The 18,977-nt window shown below is 43.4% G+C and overlaps 1 long non-coding RNA gene across 1 annotated transcript in view; it reads left to right on the forward strand.

Moving 5' to 3' along the window:
• LOC108637679 overlaps nt 1-18,977 on the forward strand; it is a 290,898-nt gene that overhangs the window by 186,964 nt on the left and 84,957 nt on the right. Inside the window, exon 3 of the long non-coding RNA XR_001919236.1 lies at nt 3,913-4,064. This is a non-coding gene — a long non-coding RNA (uncharacterized LOC108637679). The remainder of the gene's footprint in view (nt 1-3,912; nt 4,065-18,977) is intronic.

An 18,977-nucleotide genomic window follows, 5' to 3' on the forward strand; every position in this document is an offset into this window, starting at 1 on the left:
AACAATGAAATTAACTTTGGAGGCAGCCTTCAAATAGAGATCAGGCAACACTCAAACAGAGAAGATAAGGAAGAAATTCAGACATGTAGAGTGTGGGGGCCGGGGGGTGGGTCTTTGACAAGCTGGCTTCTAAACATCTCTTTTAAAACCTGAGCATCTCCATAACCTGATGAGCGTATGGGAATGTGGCCTTCTCCTTTGTGTTTTGCACTGTACTCAATGGTATTTGCCTTACCTGGGAAGTACTTAAATATTGGAATCACCTGAGAGAGTGAAATAAATGATTCTGTTCAAGGGAAAGAGAGGATAAGATGTAAGCACATTTTTGATTTAGGTGATCGTTGAATATATTCGGGTGTGAGATCCCTCGATAGGAGTTACATGCGCTATGGAAGAATTTCCTGCATTTCTTTTGTCCTTTCTCCTTTTGGCACTCAGGTTGTTCAGAGACCCCAACACTCTCAGAGCTAGAGGGATGCCTGGGGTTATTTCTGTCCAGGAGGTCTTCCTGCCTGGGCCCATCCTCTGAGCAAGGAACTTCCAACAACAGAACCCTCCTGATCTTCTCCAGACAGAGCAGATCCTTTTACTTTTGGATTGAACTAGCAGAATGTTTTTCTTTTGTGAGTCAAAAAGCATTCTTTTTGGAGTTTCTCCCCATTGGTTCCACCGTATTCCCTCAAACCTAGAGCAAATCTCATCACTTTCTACCTGAGAGCCATTTGGATAGTTGAAGACAGCGGTTATTTCCTATATGGAGTTGTATCTTCACCTGTGAAAACACTTCCACTTTGCCAGAGTCCTCCTGAGATTACTGCTGGTCTCTTCTATACTACGGCTGTTCTATTATCAGCGTGCTTGGTTTTTCCTGCTGTGGGGTCCAGAGCAGAAGGGGATGCTCCGACTAGCCCAAAGGGGAACAAGAGTCTCCCTCCCACCCTTGTCGTTTTCCTGTTCTTCTGCTCCTGACCCTGTGTCCTTCACATGCTTCAGGCCCTCTGTTATTTCCGCCTTTGGAAGTATTCCTGGATTCTTATTCCATCCTTCACAGCAGACCTGTCACTGAAGGTCCTCAGGTTGAGATCCAGTTACATGAAAAGGAATCTTTTGTTTTTGCAGCTTTCCATGAATTCTCCAAATCCTTAGTGATGTTTTTTTTTACTTGACTTCAGTTTATAACAACATGTAAGCATCTTCATGCCAGGGAGGCCTGGTGTGCTATAGTCCATGGGGTCACAAAGAGTCAGACACAACTGGGCAACTGAAAAACAACAAGCATCTTCAGGGTTGGTTGCCTTTTTTGTATTCTGTCCAGAGCCCAGTATAGGTCTGAGAAATATTTAATGAGTCTGTATTATGAGTTGACATTTCTCCTTCACTGCATCATTTCATTCTCTTTTGCCCAGGGTGTTTGTGTGTTTGTTTTGTCTTCAGTCCTATAGTGTCAAGGTTGTTTATGGAGAAGGAGCCAGTGAAGAAGCCATTTATTTTTATTTTCTTATTTTTATTGGAGGATAATTACTTTACAGTATTGTGATGGTCTCTTAAAAAGCAGAAACATCACTTTGCTGACAAAGGTCCCTATAGTCAAAGCTATTCTTTTTCCAGTAGTCATGTATGGATGTGAGAGTTGGACCATAAAGAAGGCTGAGCACTGAAGAATTGATGCTTTCCAACTGTGGTGCTGGAGAAGACTCTTGAGAGTCCCTTGGACTGCAAGGAGATCAAATCAGTCCATCCTAAAGGAAATCAACCCTGAATATTGATGTACTGATGCTAAAGCTCGAAGCTCCAATACTTTGGCCACCCGATGCGAAGAGCTGACTCATTGGAAAAGACCCTGACGCTGGGAAAGATAGAGTGTAGGAGAAGAGAGCAACAGAGAATGAGATGGTTGGATGGCATCATTGACTTTAATGGACAAGAGTTTAAGCAAACTCCGGGAGCTGGTGATGGACAGGGAGGCCTGGCGTGCTGCAGTCCATGGGGTCGCAAAGAGTCAGACATGACTTGGCTACTGAACAACAACTACCATAGGTCAACAGGAATCAGCCACAGGCATACGTGTATCCCCTCCCTCCTGAATCCCCAAGTCTATTATTTTTACTCCCAGTTCAGTCTTTCCACATGATTCAGCACAGAGCTGCTACCATCATCAGAGAGGTAATGGAGTTTAAATAGAGATCGGTGGGGACTGGCTTGAGTTTTGGCTTGCTGAACATAGTATGCGGTGGCCCCAGTCCCCTGGCCAGGACAGCTAGAAGAGTCATGGAGGCAATATGATACGGTGGAGAGAGCTCCAGGCTGAAACAGATTTAGGTTTGGTCCCTATCATGGTCACTTATTTTATGGGCACTTAATCACTCTGAACTCAGTTTCTTCATCTGTAAAATGGGGCTAACCCAACTCCATTTCAGAAATGGTATGAGGGTAAAACGAGGCAGTGTGTCACCACACAGGCAGTGGCATGTGAACTCTGGCCGGGGCACGGTTGTCATGCGGTAGTGTCCTTACTCTGTTCTAGGAAATAACGAGCATCCCAGCAGGCCCGCTGGCTGTTTGCTCTGCTTTTGATATAGTCACATAATGATGCAGTCTCTCCGGAAGGCTTGCTCTGCGTCTCCTGTCTGTGTCACACCCAGCACACTGTCCTCATGATTGCCCAGTCAATCACTATCAATACTCTTTCCGGGTGCAGCTTATTGCCCTGCACCAAGGAAGGTCTGGGAGTCCCCCCCCCCCCCATCCCCGTCTCTCCAGAGATTGAGCACAGTCTGAATGGGGGAAGGGCAAGGAAGTTGGGAGACTCGGGCCCTTAACTCCACCAGTGGCTTCTCTAGGGCACTGGATCCCTTTCTTGGGTGCATGATCCTTCGATTCTGTTTGCAGACAGAGTGCTATATTTGATTTCCTCCTTGCCTGCCTGGGTGGGGCTTCCTTGGTGGCTCAGATGGTTGAGTCTGCATGCAATGCTGGAGACTTGGGTTCCATGCCTGGGTCAGGAAGAAGGAATTCCCTGGAGAAGGGCATGGCAACCCACTTCAGTATTCTTGCCTGTAGAATCCCATGGACAGAGGAGCCTGGCAGGCTCCAGTCCCTGGGATCACAAAAGAGTCAGACAAGACTGAGCGACTAATGCTTTCACGTTCACCTCTACTTGCCTGCCAGGGTAAGTGCAAATGAATGAGATGGAATCTCTCCAGAGAAAGACACTGTTTCCATCAAAGTGGGGAGCAGGAAGTTGCCAGGACTCCAAAAGGCCAGGTGTCAACACTGGTGCGAGTCCAGGAACCTGGACCATCCTCTCCTCAGATGGCAGACATCAAGCCCCTCTCCCCGGAAGAGCCCCGTATGAATATCCGACTTCATGATCGGTTAGGGCTGGTGAGGGAATTGGACATGAAACGGAGGCAAGTGGTAGCCAATCACCATGTCCACACAGAGCATAAACTGTGCACGCTCATGACTCATGCCGTACTCACCTGGACGAGAGACCCCCAGGCACTGGGAACTCTGTCTCCCCAGACTGTTTCTCTGGTCAGTTGCGGAGGACCCCGACCCTGCAGCTCACACTGGGGCTCTTACTTGTGGCTGGAACGGGTCTCCACAGCCCCGGGCAGGGGCACGCCCCAGGGGCGCGTGCTCACCTCTCCCTGCTCCTCCGGGAGGCCCTGGCCTGGCTGGGTACCGCCTTGCCATGCCCCGCATCTTCCACAAGGGGGAGCCCCCGGAGGGCAGCGGAATTTGGGAAGCGCTGAAGTTTTCTCCTCCTGTCCTCTAGCTGATTTTCCCCGAACCCAACTGTTAGATTCCTTTGTTGTAATGTGGGGGCCTGAGCTGACACTTTTGGAGGCTGCGGGTGAGAACCACAGCTGATCTGCCATCTTTCCTGGTTTGTTGTTCTTTACCTAGCATCATCAGCTAAGGAGGAAAAGTAACAAAGAACTTGAGGACTTTCATGGCTCCCAGGCCCTGGATGGAGACCGGCGGCATCAGGCAGCTTCAGACAGAGAACCGTGGAAGCTGAGGGGCAGCCGGGATGCGCCTGGGGCTGCAAAGCCCAGGTAGGTACCTGGGAGGGGTTGACAGAGGGGCGCCAGGGGCCCAGAGCCCCTGAAGGTGGGAAAAGTGGACGGACTGGAGGGATGGAGGACGAGCAGTGCAGACAGGACCTGGGAGGTTGAGGGAGAGTGAGGGAGGAGCCCCAAAAGAGTGCAGAAGAAAAAGTGATGCAAAAGGGTGACCTTGGAGCTGGAGAGGGAGGGTTTGGGGGCTGACTCAGAGACTTTATTTGAAGTTGGTTCCAGCTCGGCTGCCCTAGAAACTTTATAGGACATCAGAGGCTGGGAGTTTGAGAGCGAAGGCTCAGTTGCACAAGAAATTTCAAAGTGAGTAGGTGTGCCTGGGAGTCTCTCTAACCATTTGGGTTGTGTGTCATCGAGCCACACCTACTCCGGCTTTTCTACCTAAACCAGGAGGATTCCTCGCCTGATGGTGTGTTCAGGTTCTCTCCACCTGGAACCACTGTCTCGGGCTTTCTCTCCATGCTTCCAATGCCCACAGTTACTCTCAAGAATGACTAGGAGGCAAGTTCTCATTCTGCCACTTAGTGAGATTCACTTAAGCAAGGAAACCTCAGGGTCTTCATTTTCCTTGCCTATAAAGGGAAATAATAATATATTACTGATGAGCCTTATAGGATTTTTCTGAGGATTGAGTAAGTACGATAATGTGAATAAATGCTCTTAATAGATTATAATTGCTAGCTAAATAAAAGATGGCATTAATACTAATTAATCAGTGAATGTACCCTTCCTACTCTCAGTGGGATATTTTCCTACTGGGCTTTGAAAGAACCTGTGTGAGCATGTGTATGTGTGTCTAAGTGCATATGTGTATCTGTGTATATGTATATCTTTGACAGATAAGTAGGAAACTTGGTGTTCTTTCGCTTCCAGCCACCTTCAAATGTTCCTTTTCGCGGCCTCGGCTGCATTTTTCTATTTTTCAAACACGCGGATAATGATTGATGGTGTCTGCTTGGCTCCCTGGACAAGTGATTTTTCTGTGTCCTGGACACTGTGCTGCCCAGGTCAATGTCATACCATGCCTTAGGCACATGATCAGACCAAATACGCTTGGAAGAAGCAAATAAGAGGTTGTTTTTATAATCCCATCATCATATTCCCTGACAACGTTCTTTCCAGTCCGCTTGTTATTCACAGAAGTGTCTCATATGGGAGGCTGGGTTCTGCATTCTGAGTCAGGCTGGTTCAAGCAACCTATGAAGGCTGCCGAGCTTGGCTTTGATACCTGTGGACACATTCACTCTTTCCTGGGGTTTTCCAGATGACTGTGGTGTACGAGGAAGGCAGTGTAGACCAGGACAAATCCTTCGATTCCACTGAGCCATCTCTTCCCCATCTGTCAGGTGGAGTCACTACTCCCCTTCCTTCCTGTACCCCTTCATGTAGGGACACCCAAGATAGATGTAAGGCACTCCTAAGATCATACCTGAACTCCTGGAAAGTCTGTAATTCTACAGTGTGATCTCGTTATAAGGTATTACCATTGCTATTCTGCAGGTTTTTCACTAGGGATTTACCTGCCTTTCATCACTTAATTTTAAAAGCTATCTTTTCCTGGATGTTAATGTACTCTCCTCTTCATCTCCACCAACTGGCTGATGAGTCAAATATTTACAGAGATGCTAAGTGATACACTTACTTTCAAAAAACTGGTATCTCGTACAAATCAGATGTATACATGCACAATGTGTGTATAGACTGTATTTTTCTAAAACCGCCAAACATATATATATCTTCCTTCTATTTTCAAGCGTGTACTTACTCCCTTCGAAGTACAAAATATACACAAATATATATTTTAGCAAGAGACATACACCGGCATTGATGCAACATACTTACTTAGCAGATTTAATGGGCAAGAGGAATGAACAGAAACCCTATCAAGCATTCCAGCTCCTTTAGAGTCCCAAAGTGACCGCAGTACACAATTCACGTGGTTAAAAAAATCATGGATCAATTTCTGCCCTGTTCCTAGTAATGAATATCAATATCTTGCCTCTTCCAGACAGACTCTCAGCAGCTTCAGATAATTTTAAATGTTTTTTTAAAAATAATTTGCAAAGTCAATTATTTTGAATCTCATTTGAAGCAATTAAAAAACATCCTGACATTTTAGGTGATATTTTTTCCCAAGTAAAATAATTATAAATAATACTAATTATGAGCAAATCATTCAGTTACTCTCAGCCTAGTTCAACCTTTAGGTTAATAAACCAATCCATTAAAATTCATCTTGCTCAAAGGACCAATTTGTTAAAAAAAATGTAGCGACCTTTCACCACAAGTATGATTGATATTTTCTTTAACAATAATCAGAGCTGTCTTTCCCAGAAGAGAGTGTGGTCAAAAGTGGTAGGTGTAGAAAGCTAGGGTTCCTTTATGCCTGGTCTCAGTAATATTTCTTGTGCTAAGTCACTTCAGCTGTGTCCTTCTCTATGCAACTCCAAGGAGGGTGGCCCACCAGGCTCTTCTGTCCATGGGATTCTTCAAGCAGGAATATTGGAGTGGGTTGCCATGCCCTCCTCCAAAGGATCTTCCCAACTCAGGGACCGAACTTACATCTCTTATGTCTCCTGCATTGGCAGGTAGGTTCTTTACCACTAGCACCACCTGGGAATCCCTAATATTTCTCAGTTAGGGACAGAATGATGTTGATGAAGATGGTAATGGGAATACACAAAACTAAAACTCTGATTTCAAAAAGTACTGAAAGAGATGTAAGTCTCAGGACAGTTGCTCACAAAAACTGACAATATCGTTCTTAGCACTGGGAAAGATCTTAGCCCCTCTGTCTACCTCTGGTATTCCATTTCCTTCAAGGATGTAGGCCTGGGATTTGCAAATGTGGCCCATCAGCCAAATCCAGTCCACCACCTGTTTTTGAGATAAAGTTTTATTGGAACAAAGCACATCCTTTCATTTGCATATTATCCATGGTTGCTTTCCTGCTATAAACTCAGAATTGAACGGTTGCAGTAGCTGCCATATGGCCCACAAAGCCTAAAATATTTATTTGGCCCTTTACAGAAAAAGTTTGCTGACTCCAGGTGCAGGATGATGAAAAAAAAAAAGTAGTTATCTTTGAATGTATACCAACAAGTAATACTGAAGCAGCGCTTTACAGTTTATAAAGTCTGACAGCATTATTTTGCAACTTAACAGATGAGACATTGCAGACTTTTCTGCGGTCATCCAGCCATTATGTGGTGTGGGTAGGACTTGGCCTCTGCCCTCGCGGCAGCCTGGAGGGAAGAGGTCCGTGGAGGTGGCTCTCAGGCTGAAGCGATGGCTGTGCATCTCTTTCATCTGCCCAGAAGTGCTTGCTGCTGAAAGAGGGTTGAGGAAGCAGAATTCTTCACATTCTGTTCCCTCTTTATCTGACCTTGACCTGGTTGACTTTAACCTTGTTCCAATTCTGGCCCTCTTCTCATAATCAGAATGGGGAAAAAGTGAAAGTATCAGTCGCTTCGTTGTGTCCAACGCTTTGCAGCCCGCCAGGCTCCTCTGTCCAGAATGGTACCAATAAACAAAACGGAGAGGAAAGTGCTTTGCAGTCAAACAAAGCTAAGCTTTATTGCATCAACTCTCGCTTATCCACACTGGAGGAATGTGTCTGTTCTGAAATTGGCACGTGGGGTGCTGATACTCTGAAACAGCCTGGGACAGCAATCTTGGTGGAAGATGCTATCTTTTGTAAAGTTTGCTTTTTGAAATGGCGGATACCTCTCAATTATTTTTTTCTTTTCCTTGGTTTACGGTCAAAATTATATTTTCTCCCACGAGCTTGTTCTGTCTACTAGCAAGGTGGACCACAGGTGCTGGCAATGGGAGGCAGGAAAGCTGGGATCTTGCCTTTGAGATCTCTGGATCTAAAATAAGTTCTTTGCAGAGACCAAAGATTTTCTTAATCTTATATTTTCTTGGAAAGGAGATAAGGATAAAGCAAGAGAGATGAAAGTAAAAAAATTCCAAGTCAAACCTTTCCTGAAGATTCTGAGTCAAAAATAAGGATTTTTTTTTTTTTTGGGGGGGGGGTCTTGGATTTTTTTTTTAATTGGAGGATAATTGCTTTATAGTGTTGTGTTGGTTTCTGCCATACAACAAGATGAATCAGTCATAAGTGTACATATGTCCCCTCCCTCTTGAGCCTCTCTCCTACCCCTTACCCCATCCCACCCCTTTAGATTATTACAGAGCACCAGGTTGAGCTCCGTGTGTTATACGTCTCACAAGCTATCTATTTTACTTATGGTAATGTATATTTCAGTGCTACTGTCTCAATTTGTCCCACCTTCTCCTTCCCCTGATGTGTCCAGAAGTCTGTTCTCTATGTTCCAGAACCCTGCTAATAGCTTCATCAGTACCATATGTCTATATTCCATATATATTTTATTATGTGATATTTGTTTTTCTCTTTTTGACTTACTGCACTCTGTGTAACAAGACTGTAGGTTCATTCACCTCAGTAAAATTAACTCAAATTCATCCCTTTTTATGGCTGAGTAATATTCCATTGTATATATGTACTGCAGCTTCTTTATCCATTCAACTGTCAATGGACATCTAGGTGGCTTCCATGTCCTAGCTATTGTAAATAGTGCTGTGATGAACATTGGGGTATATGTGCCTTTTCCAATTATGATTTTCTCAGGGTATATGCCCAGTAGTGGGATTGCTGAATCATATGGTAGTTTTATTTCTAGTTTTTTAAAAGATATCTCCGTACGGTTCTCCATAGTGGGTGCATCAATTTACATTCCCACCAACTGTAAAAGATGGTTCCCTTTTTTGCACATCCTCTCCAGCATTTATTGGTTGTAGATTTTTTTTGTGATGGCCATTCTGACTGGTGTGAGGTGATACCTCACTGTATTTTTGATTTGTATTTCTCTAATAATGAAATTAGATGGGGAAACAGTGGAATCAGCGTCAGATTTTATTTTGGGGGGCTCCAAAGTCACTGCAGATGGTGATTGCAGCCATGAAATTACAAGACACTTACTCCTTAGAAGGAAAGTTATGACCAACCTAGATAGCATATTAAAAAGCAGAGACATTACTTTGCCAACAAAGGTCTGTCTAGTCAAGGCTATGGTTTTTCCAGTGGTCATGTATGGATGTGAGAGTTGGACTATAAAGAAAGCTGAGCACCGAAGAATTGATGCTTTTGAACTGTGGTGTTGGAGAAGACTCTTGAGAATCCCATGGACTTCAAGGAGATCCAACCAGTCCATTCTAAAGGAAATCAGTCCTGGGTGTTCATTGGAAGGACTGACGCTAAAGCTGAAATTTCAATACTGTGAAGAGTTGACTCATTGGAAAAGACCCTGATGCTAGGAGGGATTGGGGGCAGGAGGAGAAAGGGATGACAAAGGATGAGATGGCTGGATGGCATCACCGACTCAATGGACGTGAGTGTGAGTGAACTCTGGGAGTTGGTGATGGACAGAGAGGCCTGGCGTGCTGCGATTCATAGGGTCGCAAAGAGTTGGACACGACTGAGCGACTGAACTGAACTGAATAATGAAGGATGCTGAACATTTTTCATGTGTTTGTTGACCATCTGTATTCTTTGGAGAAATGTCTATTAGGTCTTCTGCCAATTTTTTGATTGGGTTGTTTGTTTTTCTGATATTGAAAAGATAAGGATTTAAACAATTGATCTAATTCAGCTTTTCTGCTCAACAGTGTTTATTTGGAGTGTCCTCTCTGGCAGGCACCACTAGGAGCTAAAAGAGTATCACATTGACTAAGATTCAGATATTCTTCAGGAAATGATTTGTTAGAGAAATGAACCCACACATATGTGTCTATATAGTGAGCCTCCTACATAGGAACCTTTAAGTACGTGAACTTTCAAAGGTGAAAATGTGCATTCTCATGTCTAATCATGTAAGAATTCACATTTCTGATTTATACTGTCACGTGTGTGTGTCCTCTACAAGTGGTTGTGCTCTTGTGTACTTTACCGTGCAGTGGTGTATAGAGTATAGCAGGACAGCATCTTTGTTTCAAGCCCAGCATGTCCAAAAGCAAACAGAAAAGAAACATTGATGTAGCTGGTACTACTAAGAAAAGCCAACTATTGTACTGTACTTTCCAAGATACTGTACTACAAGATTAAAAATGTTTATTTTTCATGTGTTCGTTTTTTGTACATTTTTTGTGTATTGCAGTACAGTACTATGTAGCCAATTGTGTTAGTTGGGTACCTAGGCTAACTTTGTTGGACCTATGAACAAATTGGACTTATGAACATGCTCTTGGAATGGAACTCATTTGTATGTAGGCGACTCACTGTAATTAAGGCACAGGGAGCAGAGATAAAATCTGCACATGCTCAAGAAGACATTGTCTTCCTTATTGAGTAATCACCGATGATATTGTGGAGGAAGTGGCGTTTGGTGAGACTTAAAGAGTATGTAAGTTTTAGACATTTGGAAAAGGTAGGTGTTGGGCCTGCTAGGAAGAAACAAAGGGAGCAAAGTCATAGAACAAAGTATAGGATTGGTGCGTAATCAGAAAGTCTTTTGTCCTGTTTGGAGCATATGGTTATGTGGGTGTCCAGGAAGGTATGCGAGGTAGAATAGGTCAGAGTCAGAATCTAAAGGGAGTTACAGATTGAGAAGTTTGGTCTCCATTCTACAGATGATGAGAGCCATCACATATTTTTCTGCAGGAGAATTACATGGTCATACCTGTGATTTATTGAAAAAGAGTAACAGATGTTTGAAAAGAACTTGCATGGAAGGTCATCACTTAGCAGCTAGAGCAGTGATCCAGGCAAGGTGAATAACATAACTCCTTTGTCTTGTGCTATATTTGCAGGAATGCTCCTCTGCAACCTGGCTGTCATAGGTTACAGCATTGGCTGAGGGCTTTCCAAAGGCATTTATTTAATGGCATGCCAGTGGCATTTACTCATAAAACCAAAAAGCCATTGGGGCCAGAAATAGGGGTTTTGGTTACTTCCCCAGACAGGATGCAGTTGGGGTGATTATACATGTGATTCATCGAGGTCGGGAAACAAGTCCTCCACAAACAAACACCCCTCCCCTCCAAGCCCAGTGACTCACGGCTTCTTCACTCTGGAAAGCTCTGGAGTCCGGGCAGAATGTGAGGTATGATGTTAAATCATAAATCTTTGGTGTTCATTGTTACAAGAGAAACATTTTTATTCATTCTTTTCGCTCATTGAAGCAATAAATATTGAGTGAACTCTTACTGTTTTAGACACAAAGACATGGAGTTATAAAACATAGTTCCTGCCATAAAATATTTTCCAGTTTAGCTAGGAAAACAGGTGTAACATGTGTGTTATCATAGAGAGACACAAACAGTACAAACAGATCAGAGGAAAGACCCATAAATGCTCTGGGAAGGGAGGAGCAGCGTTGGGATTGGGTCCTGCCCTGTTCATCATTCATTCATGCATTCATTCAGCAAATGAATTATCGAGGACTTCCTGTATGCCAGTATTCTTGCCTGGAGAATCCCATGGGCAGAGGAAGCCTGGCAGGCTGCAGTCCATGGAGTCACAAAGTATCGGATACAGCTGAGTGACACACAGATATGCCAAGCATCGTTATGAGCATGAGATTTCATGCTTTTGCAGTGCTTACTTTCCAGCAAGACGCCTCAGATGTTAAATAGAGCTGGGAGCCAAACACATCGCTCTCCTGAGGGAATTTACTTATAGGGGAACGTTACGGGCTTCCCTGGTGGCTCAGTGGCAGAGAATTCACCTGCCAGTGCAGGAGATGCAGGAGACACGGGTTTGATCCGTCGGTCGGGAAGATCCCCTGGAGAAGCAAAAGGCAACCCAGACTAGTAATCTTGCCTGGGAAATCCCATGGACAGAGGAGCCTGGCGGGCTACAGTCCACGGTGCGCCAAGAGAGTCGGGCATGACAGCAGCAGCAAAGGAACATTACGGGGCCGGGGGGAGCTTGCACTGCATTCAGAGAAAGAACAGAGTCAAAAAGAAGCATGGATCCTACCCTACCAGCAAAGAACAGAGAGAGAATGCTCAGGGTTAGGAGTGCCAGTGGGACAAGGGGGCTTATTTATGGACCTGAAGCGGAATGCACCAGCCAGCCTGGTATTCTTCGGCTGGAGTTAACGGAAAATGGAGACTCTTCTCACACAGAGACTCGTGCCATTGAGTCCCCAGACTTTCTGATTTTGCAGTGCCTGTTGGGCAACTGGGGTCACTGTTCTCAGGGATCCGAGTTCTGTGGTTTGAACTCACAGATGATTTTTCTGTACCTCTGACTGTCCTGCAGTAGCCCAGTGCCATGAACATTAAAACTGAAGACACTGGCTGCCTCCTTGCTTAAATATCCAGGTCAAATTCTGTCACAGCCAACTCTGGCTTGGAGGTCACGCTGGATTCTCATTTTATCAGGTTGTCTAAAAGAACCCGGCCATGAGGTGGTTATTGTTATGGTACTCAATGGAATGGGATTTGACCTATATAAGGGAAAGAACTAGGACAGAAATAGCTCTTCAGCCCATCACAGACCTGGAGAAATCCAGTATAAGCAGCTGCAGAATCACAGAGTTGGAAGGGACTCAAGGTGACTTAGGTGTTATTGGCATCTGCCTCCAGGCAGATATATGCCTGTCTGGAAATTTAATATAAATTCTAGAAGTCATTATTTTAACAATACATAAGAATCTGCCCATCCTGAATAGTATAGTTCCCTCCAGGGCAGTGATACTGCCTAGCCTCAGGCAAAATACCTTTGAACCTCCTAGTCTACACTAGACCTCAGAACCTATAGCATATTCTTTTGAATATACTTAGAGGGAGGAAATGGTTGTCTTTGGAGGCTATTTCGCATTTTCTACAAACCAAGTGCTGTATCCAGTTGGTCCAGCAGAATGATAACATTTTTGATTGAAAAGGAATTTCAATGCAGCTGTGAAATGATGAGGTGACATTTTTATTTGGCTCATAACTAGTTCAAAGGAGATTTACCAGCACTTGCAAAAGTAACAAGTACATATTCTCCCAGATGGCTGATTTGTGGGTCTGTGAGCTCTGGTTAGCTGTACAATTCCTCATTCTACTTGGTGAACTACTTGAGGTCAAGGAGTGCGCCTTGTCTCAAAATACCCATCTACCGCAAGGGCAGGTGCATGCCAGGGGCTATTTATATAATTAAACAAAATTTATATTTATAGCATTAATTATATCCTATAATTAGAGTTAATTATATTAGAATTATTTATATATTATATTTAACTTATATGTATAGAATTTAACAATAATGGCATCAGTTTACAGTCGGGTCATGAACTCTTTGTCCGTTTTGATATTTTCACCAAATATGAACCCTGTGATCACTTCTTACCTTGAGGCTAATTGCCCAGCATGTGGCAACAAGGCAGCAGTCTGTGTGGATATGACACTGCTCTGGGAGAGAATTCAGCTTCTGCGTTGAGCTGGATGGCTGACTTTGGGAAAAGTGAACGAGCCTGTGTCCCCATCTTTAAATAAAGAGGTTGAACTCGATGCTGGGAAAAGGCCAATCTGAGAAACAGAATATCAAGGAGCTACTTGGCCCCTAACTCTGTGCATGTTGTGGGCTATTTTCTTAAGGTCTTAGTGTCGATCCAGACTCTTGTGTTTGCAGGAGACAGAAACCCGGCTCAAACCTCAGCCAAGGCAAGGGTCTATCAAACTCCAGAAATAGCCTGAGTCAGGGATTCAAACCCTTTCCAGACGCCCTTCCTCCAACTTGCAACAGAACCCAGCACATCCCGGGTCTATACGACTCCTCATGTTGCCTGCTGTGGTCTGTTGATAGGTTTATCTTCCCCAAGAGACTGGGGGCTCCTCAAAGGCCCCAACTGCCTTGATTGGTTTTGTGTTACTTTAATTACTAGATTATTTATTTATTAGTGATTGACAGCCTACTGTGTATTAGGTTCTAGAAGGTCAGAAGAGAAGGAACCCAAGATCACTGTTCTCAACATGACCAAGGTCAAGTGGGAAACGTATGATAAACGGGCACTTGGAGTATAGTGAGGTGGTGTGAGTCCTCCACGGATGTCCGCACTGCTCCGTAGGCGCACAGGGCACACAGGGGAGGCTCCTTCCTAAGCGAGGACGGGGGTGGGGAAGGCCAGGGAGAATTTCCGGGAGGTAGAAAGGGCCTATCCCGGGTCTGTGCTGGGTTCTGTTGCATAGGCTTGAACGTGGTTGTACAGTCTAGAGGGAGGGGACATTCTTCAGGGATCCCTGAAAGTACAATGTAATCACAGGCTTATGTTTGAGTGGGACAGATAAGGCAGACATACACAAATTATTGAAAAATTGGACAGTTTCCAATGAAGTACTTTTTTTATTTTTGCACAAGGAGTATATAAAAAAATGAGATTATCATGGAGTTATAAGAGTCATCCTTCAGGACTGCTGGGTCTGGAAGATCCCCTGGAGAAGGACTCCTGGGCCTCCCTGGTGGCTCAGACAGTAAAGAATCTGCCTGGAATGTGGGAGACCTGGTTGGGAAGATCCCCTAGAGGGAGGCATGGCAACCCACTCCAATATTCTTGCCTGGAGAATCCCTATGGACAGAGAAGCCTGGCAGGCTACAGTCCGTGGGCTCACACAGAGTCGGACATGACTGAGCGACTAACACTTTCACTTTCAGGACACGTGGGCACTGCGTCACTTCGTGGGGAGTTGACGGTGCTAAATCTGAAAGCAGAGAGGCTGGGTTTCAGCCTCACTTTGCCAGCTGTGAGTTTAGTGGTAATACCTCAAATCTCTAATTTCTATATCACAAAGTGAAAATGCTAAGATTCATCTCTCAGAGTCATACTGAGGATAAAATAAGACACACAAATGAAAGTACTTCATAAACCATAAAGCACAGTACGAACTTGCTATTCTTTAAATCTGTTTTTTGTTACAACAGAGAGTTCTTAATTGACAAGAATATTTGGAAATATGAAAAATGAATAAATACATGGAAAGATACAATATTCACATTGAGAGTTATGTTAATTTTACTTGCTGGCTAAACATTGTGGTTAATGCCTTTGAAAAATGAATCACATGTTAATGAGTTGACTGACATTTCCTACATTTCTGACTCTGAGGATAGTGCAGACTGACTCAGCTGGCCATGTGATAGAGTAGGAATTAAGTCATTTGGATGTAGTGATTGTAACGTGTTCTCTCTACCAAGTGAGCTATATTCCTGTAGACAGAAGGTTTACCTAGGGACCCCTTCTAACTGTATTTCTCTAAGAGATGAAACCTTCCCTTCGGTGCCTCTGTTTCCTCCTCTTTCAATCACCATAAATAATGATGGCATTTTAAGAAGTTACACTCATCTAGAAGATCTGAAAGAGCGTGATCCATTATATTCTGGGTGAATCTATCTTAGGGTCTGAAGGCAGGGAAGTACAGCCAGTAGGTACAGAACAGATTCCACTGAAGGAATCTGCACTTGGAGTCTTTGAGTATATGTCAGAGACTGGGATGAAACACTAAATTTTAGTTGTCCAGCGGTTTAGGCATAACTCTCTCTCTCTCCGTGAGTTGCTTAGTTGTGTCCGAATCTTTGTGCCTCCATGGACTGTGGCCCGCCCGGCTCCTCTGTCCATGGGATTCTCTAGGCAAGAATACTGGAGTGGTTTGCCATTTCCTTTTCCAGGGGATCTTCCTGACCCAGCGATCGAACCAGGGTCTCCTGCATTGCAGGCAGATTCTTTACCAAATCTTTCACTCCATGTGCTCCTTCAGTTTTCCAGAGCTCTTAGCCACCACAGCATGGAAAAAAACCCCTGCCTTGTGTCCCAAGTTCACCACCAAGGCCAACCCTGATCTGATGATTGTAAGAGAGAGTAATTCTAATGCTCCTTGTTGCTGTGAGGGTGGCCCTGAAAATCATGGAACAAGGCATTAGAGACTGTCACTTCAGTGATGAACCCAGAGGCCATGAAAGAAAAGGCTCGTCACTCCCAGGCATAAGGTCAAAGCCGTGGCCAGCAGGTAGTTTTCTTTCTCCACCTTCTATTCACCTTCTAACCTCGCCTTTCTAAAACTTGGACTTTCCTGGTGGTTCAGATGGTAAAGCGTCTGCCTGTAATGCGGGAGACCCAGGTTCAATCCTTGGATTGGAAAGATCCTCTGGAGAAGGAAATGGCACCCCACTCCAGTACTCTTGCCTGGAAAATCCCATGGATGGAGGAGCGTGGTAGGCTACAGTCCGTAGGGCCGCAAAGAGTCGGACACGACTGAGCGACTTGACTTTCTTTCTTCCTTTCTAAAACTACATAAGGAGAGAGTACCTGGCTCCTTTTTGGAATACTAGACCTATGAGATAGGATTACAAGCTCCACAAAATAAAAGGGTATTCTAAGGTCGAATCAGTTTGAGAAATTCTGAGTATGTCCCCAATGAAGATACAGAATATATATGCCTGTATCTAAGGCTGCAACAACATATTGAACTCAGCTTTCCCAAAGTTATTTGACTGTAGAACTGTTTTATTTATTAATATTCATTAGCATCTTTTATACTTCTTGTTCCTCTTTAGTGCAGTTTGGAAAATGCTACTCTCAGAGAAGCTTCAGTGAATCTTCCAGTTAAAGGCTGAAGTCTATGTCTTAGATTGGAGAAAAGTTGACTAGAGCTTAGATACAACTTTGTCAATAGGGAATACTTGCTACCATTCCAAAGATTCTTTTCAACAGTGGTTTGCAGGGAGGGGAGCTGAAACCAGCAATTGGTATTCTAGTCCCTTCATCCAGTAAAACTTATTTCCAAGATTAATTCAGAAAAAAGAGTTTTTCTTCTTTTTTGTTAGACTGGATAGATCTCGTGGACGATCCCTTGAAAATATTGAGATTGACTTTCTTCCCTCCCCTCTGCCCTTCTGTCTTTTTTTTTTTTTTTTGTAGAGAATATGAATGGGTTTGATTTATAACTATTATGGCTAGTGTTTGATAGAACCCTATGGAAACCTATTTGGCAAGGGAAAGAGTAATAACTAGTAGTTTTAGTTATAATCACAGAAAAATCCTTTTCTATCCTTCAGTCTTTCCATTGTTCTCTGATCATAAGCCATATCTTTAATGAAACCTTTGTACTAAGTGCTAAGGTTGTGTTTTCTCTCCATAGGCTCCCCAAAGTATCTTTTCTTTCTATCGACAAAACAGGAAGATAATGGAAATGGGATCAACTCCATTCATCATGTGCTTCATTTTATTCCTCTTCTCTGCTTTCATTGATTGACTTTCTCCTCCTATCACTGCTTTCCCTGCACGGGTTCAGAATTTATTTAGTTTATAGGATATCATTTCACCTCTGCTTTGTAACTGACCTTACTCCATTCATATATGTATTTTCTCTGCCAACTAGAATTTAAAGTTTATTGAAGGTAGGTACAATACGTTTATATCTTTCACAATATCTTCAGAGTCTCATATGTAGTGCTCTGTACATCTGGACTGATTTAAAAATACTTTACGTGAAGCTGAATGTGAGTGAGGATAGCAGCTCCTCTTTTGGGCTTACTATCTCTGTGTCTAGAACATAAACGGAGCCCACGTGCATGCTAAGTCACTTTAGTCATTTCTGATTCTTTGCTACCCTATGTACTATGGCCTGCCAGGCTCCTCTGTCCATTGGGTTTTTCAAGCAAGAATACTGGAGTGGGTTGCTGTTTCCTTCTCCAGGGGATCTTCCTGGCCCAGGGATTGAACCCACGTCTCCTGCATTGGCAGGCAGATTCTTTACTACTGAGTCACTTGGGAAGTCCCTGTTCTCTCTTAAATGGCACCAAAGTCTTCTGAAGAAAGGGCTTTTTTTATGAGGGTGGGTAGAGATCGTGAACATCTAGATTAAAAAGAATTTACATTCTGAAAGTGTGGTGAGCTGGAGATATCTTTTATTGAACATAGCCATTTTGTGATTTGATTTCCCCAGGATATGAATCAGAGAGAAAAAACTGAAGTCTTGTCCCAAAAAAAGACAGGGAGGGCAGCAAAGGATTTTTCACTGGTAAGGCAGTTTATACACTTGTCCTTTTTGTAGTGAGTCACGGTCTGTGATACATTTCATAGCGATGTCTATGAGTTTCCAAATCTGGAAGAAGACAGATCAGCCAAATAAGGGAGATGGAAGAAAACAGACTGTTAATCCACCTAGTTACCATTCACAGAGCATTAGAAGTGGAACTCCAAAAAAAACAAAAAACAAAAAACAAAAAAGGCTATTCCAGCACCCCACTTTTAGTCACATCTTTAAACCCATTGAGAAAGAATTAGCTAATCACTTCCAAAATATCTTAAGCAGAGCAGCAAAGAAATTCAATAGCTAGCTCCAGGGTTCCAGAAAAGTTCTCTCTTCCTAATCTCTTCTCCAAAACCTCCCCTCCTTGTTTTCTCCCCTCTTTTTTTGCTATAATTCGAAGCTAACTCTTCTTTTTCATCTTTCATATTGTCTAGCCGAAGTTCATCTTAAAATGACATTGTAAACTTTTTTGAAGGTATTTATCACTTAACCCCTTAGTGTTTTTATTTTTCCATTTAAGCAATTTCAACTCATTTTAAAAAAATTGTCTTACATCTAATTTTTCCCCTCCTTTATGTCATTTTGGGTTACTGTTCTGAGGGTGTTCCTCAGATATTCTAATACTAGAATTAAAAGTGCCAACACTTTGTTATATCTGCTTGGGTACCCCCAGGACCTAGTGCCACTCAGAGTATATCACAACTGCTGAATAAATATTGAATGAATGCATAAATATGGCCTCATATTTGTGTAGCTTCTAATATTCTATGGAAAGCTTTAAGTTCCTCAAAAATTATCTGAGGTTCTCTTATTTTCATTCCCCATCCCCCCACACACAAAAAAATCTTCCTTTTA

The sequence above is a fragment of the Capra hircus genome, chromosome 15 (assembly GCF_001704415.2).
Source record: "Capra hircus breed San Clemente chromosome 15, ASM170441v1, whole genome shotgun sequence".
NCBI lineage: Eukaryota > Metazoa > Chordata > Mammalia > Artiodactyla > Bovidae > Capra > Capra hircus.